Genomic DNA, 3,994 nt, shown 5'->3' with positions numbered 1-3,994 from the left:
GAAGCCGTTCTCAACTTTGGAGGCAAGCGGCCGCATGCTCAAGTGGGCCTTAGAGCTCAGAGGTTTTGACCTTGTATTTGAGCCAAGGAAGGCAATCAAGGGGCAAGCCTTTGCAGATTTTTTGGCTGAAATGACACGGCCTGATCTTCAGCCGGCCGGGGACCGAGTTTGGAAAGTGTTTGTGGATGGTAGTGCAACAGCGACCGGGTGTGGCGCTGGTATTATATGTGAATCTCCTGAGGGAGACAAGTATGAGTACGCGTTGAGGTTTCAGTTCCAAGCGTCAAACAATGAAGCTGAGTACGAAGCATTGTTGGCCGGCCTAAGGATGTGTAAAGCGGCCGGGGCAACCAAAATTGAAGTATGCTCGGACTCCCGGCTAATAGTCCATCAGGTCAATGGTGGCTTTGAGGCCAGGGAGCCGGCCATGATGAAGTACATGCAGCTAGTTAAAAATGAGGCCGAAGGCCTAGAGCTTTTCTCTCTCAAGCAAGTTCCCCGTTCAGAGAATCATCAAGCGGACGCCCTCTCCAAATTGGCTTCCTCGGCGTCATGTGATACTCCTAGATCAGTGTTTTGGGAGGTAAAGGAAAAAAGGAGCATTGATGCCGAGCCCGTTCATATAATAGATAGAAGTTCAACCTGGATGGACGGAATCATTTCCTACTTAAGGGATGGAATACTTCCGGACGATCCGAAAGAAGGTTGGCTATTGAAGAGGAAGGCGGCCTGGTTTGAGATGAAGGACGGAGAGCTATTCAAAAGAGCCTTTGTGAAGCCTTACCTTAAATGTATAACTCCCGAAAGAGGGCATGATGTGTTGGATGACCTTCATCAGGGGCATTGTGGTTCGCATATTGGAGGCCGAGCCTTAGCTGAAAAGGCGACGCAGTTGGGATATTACTGGCCGAGCCTAAAATCGGACGCCATGAAAATGGTGAAAAAATGTGACAAGTGCCAGAAATTTTCAACCCTTATTCATCGTCCAGCAAATAGCCTATCAGCCATCAGTAGTCCACTCCCCTTTGCCAAATGGGGCATGGACATTTTGGGACCGTATACTCCTGCATCCGGCCAGAGACGGTATGTATTGGTGGCAGTAGACTACTTCACCAAATGGGTTGAAGCTGAGGCCGTCCGGGGCATTAAATGGACGGATGTGTCAGCCTTCATTTGGAAAAGCATTATCACTCGGTATGGGGTGCCTCAGTCAATGGTGTTCGACAATGGACCCCAATTTGAGACGCGTCAACTCAAAGAATGGCTGGGCGACCAAGGCATTACCCATTGCTTTGCCTCGGTCGGCCGACCACAAGCCAATGGTCAAGTTGAGGCCTATAACAAGTTGATTGCAAATGGGATCAAGCGCAGGCTTGAAAAAGCAGGCGGCCTATGGGCAGACGAGCTGGTCAATGTACTATGGTCCATACGGACAACAGCAAAGAGTTCTACAGGGGAGACTCCATTCTTTTTGGTCTATGGAGCTGAGGCCGTACTCCCAATTGAAATGTATGAGCCCACTTTGCGGGTAATGCTTTATGATGAATCGGCCAATTGGGAGGCCATGAAGACCGCCCTAGATTTCCTTCCGGAAGCTAGGGGCAATGCGGCGCTTAGGCATGAAATTTATCGCCTAAGGATGACAAGGGCATATAACCGCCGAGTGTCTAAGCGGCCGCTCAAGATGGGGGATCTAGTGTTGAGAAAAATGGAAGCTGTTGGTCGTGCCAACGAGGACGGCAAGTTGACTCCAAACTGGGAGGGACCGTACAGAATCAGGGAAGAAGTCCGAGACGGCACATATCGCCTTGAGGCAATTGATGGCCGTCAGATCCCACGGACATGGAACACTGATAACTTGAAAAAGTATCATGTTTGAGCTTGGTTTCTTTAAGTACTTAGCCAAAAAGCTGTTTATACAGCTAGGTCTACTGACCGAGCCTTGTAATTAAAGCCGTACGGCCACAACAATGTACTTTTGACAAAAATTAATGAAAGTCAGGCATTGTTGAATTGTTTGTTGTTTTTATGTTTAAAGGCCGAGTTAATAAGGAAGCAAGGTTGCTTCCAATAAAGTAACGCGGCCTACCATTCTTTTTGAATGGCCGAGTTAACAAGGAAGCAAAGTTGCTTCCAATGTAGTAACACGGCCTATCATTCTTTTTGAATGGCCGAATCAAAAAGGAAGCAAGGTTGCTCCCAATATAGCAACTCGGCCACACACAAAAAAAAAAAAAAAAAAAAAAAAAGAAGCTGATTTAATTCAGAGATCGATGCGTCCGCCCAAATCTAGGCGGACGATTGAGGCAAGGTATCCCGAACTTGTGTAGAGAACAAGTGTCCTTTATAAATAGGGCAAGGGCATACCTAGGCATTTAGCCCGGCCAATCAAGGAATCTCTGAGTTGAGATAATACTCAGGATTTCTAGAGTACGTCCGAGCGATAGATTCAACGGACCACTCGTACAATGATAGCCGAACGGCCGATTAAATTAATTCGGTGCTTCACCTAGCCCAAGGGCAATCATTACTATGATTTGATTAACCTGCTAGCCGTCATGCCCTTTTAAGGCATAAAAACTACCAAGTTAATCAAACCACTTAGAAAATGGACTAGGCGAACACCGAATAAAGGGGCATACCCCTAGAAGCGTACGAAAAGGCATAATACTGAGACGTACGGAAAACTTGCAAAAAGCATAAAATTTGCAAAAAATTGCCAAGTATGAAACAGAAGTAAGAGCCGCCATAAGGCGGACAAAGCTTTCATTAATAAGACCGCACAAAGGCGGCCGAAATGCTTACATAACCGCTTGTACAGGCGGCCTCAAAAAAAAAAAAAAAAAAAAAAAAAGAAAAAGTACAAAATAAACTAAGTACACAGTAAGCTGAAAAAGAAAAGGAAAGCTGAGCAGACGGCTGCTGGAGGACCTGAGCTCTACTTAGCCGTGTTATCTGTGGCAGGCTCCTCCGCTATCTTGGCGTCCTTGGCCGGGGCAGCCTTCTTGTCCGCCTCCTCCTCCTCCTCATCCCCGTCCTCTCCGGACTCGGGGGAAGTAACTACTAGTTCTGGAGGAGGCATGCCGGCCTTCCTTGCCTCTTCTTTAAGGCAGACGTACTGAAGCCGCTTTTTGAAGCGTTCCTCGTAGTAGGCGGCTTCACCTTCGTCCACCATCAAGTTGAAGGCATCATAGAAGTATGCCTTAAGCCTGTCTTCTGCATTTTGCTCGATGCGGATGACTTCTTCAACGCTGATCGGCCGAGGAGTTTTAAGTTGCTCCTCATAGTCCGCAAGGGACTTCTTTAGGGTTTCCACCTCGGCCTTCAACGCGTCCGCTTCATCTAGCGCAGACTTAAGGTTGGCTTGTGCCATCTTCAGTTCGCTCTTCAGGGCCTCGGACGCCTCGAAGCCCAACCGCCATTTTTCCTTTTCCAGGACGGCCTCGTCCCTCTCAACCCTCATGGCCTCCCTGGCCAAGGACTCCTGTTCGAGTGCCTGGCCCAGTTTGACCAGGTCCTCTGTTTGCCGCGCCGCTTTGTCGGACAGCGCGGTTATTTGGGTCTCAAAGTGTACCCTTTGGACGGCGGCCGTCCCAGTTACAGCGTCCTCAGCTTTCCTGATTTCAATCCAAGCGTTCTTCAACCGTTCATTCTCCTTGTCCTTCCAATCTAGGAAGGCGTTCAAACGGAGGAAGAGCTGCGGACAGAAGGAAGAAACTCAGTCAAAAATATAAAAAGTTGGCTAAGTGTTGGAGAGCAAAAACATAAGGAGATAGAAGTCTACCTCGGCACTGCAGTTCAGCATGGGGCCGAGGAAGCCTTCGTTGATCCCCCGCAGCTTATCACGCTGCGCTTGTGGGACCGCGCGAACCATGGCCTCGCGCATGGCCTTCCTGTCCGCGCCAGTCAGTGACTGGCCGGGTACCCTCAACTGCATCTCCTCTGATATATCTGCGGACGACCGTGTAAGAGAAGTTAGCTGAATTTTACAACA

Source organism: Chenopodium album, chromosome 22, assembly GCF_948465745.1.
Source record: "Chenopodium album chromosome 22, dcCheAlbu1.1, whole genome shotgun sequence".
NCBI lineage: Eukaryota > Viridiplantae > Streptophyta > Magnoliopsida > Caryophyllales > Amaranthaceae > Chenopodium > Chenopodium album.
Note: the sequence above shows the minus strand (reverse complement) of the source record.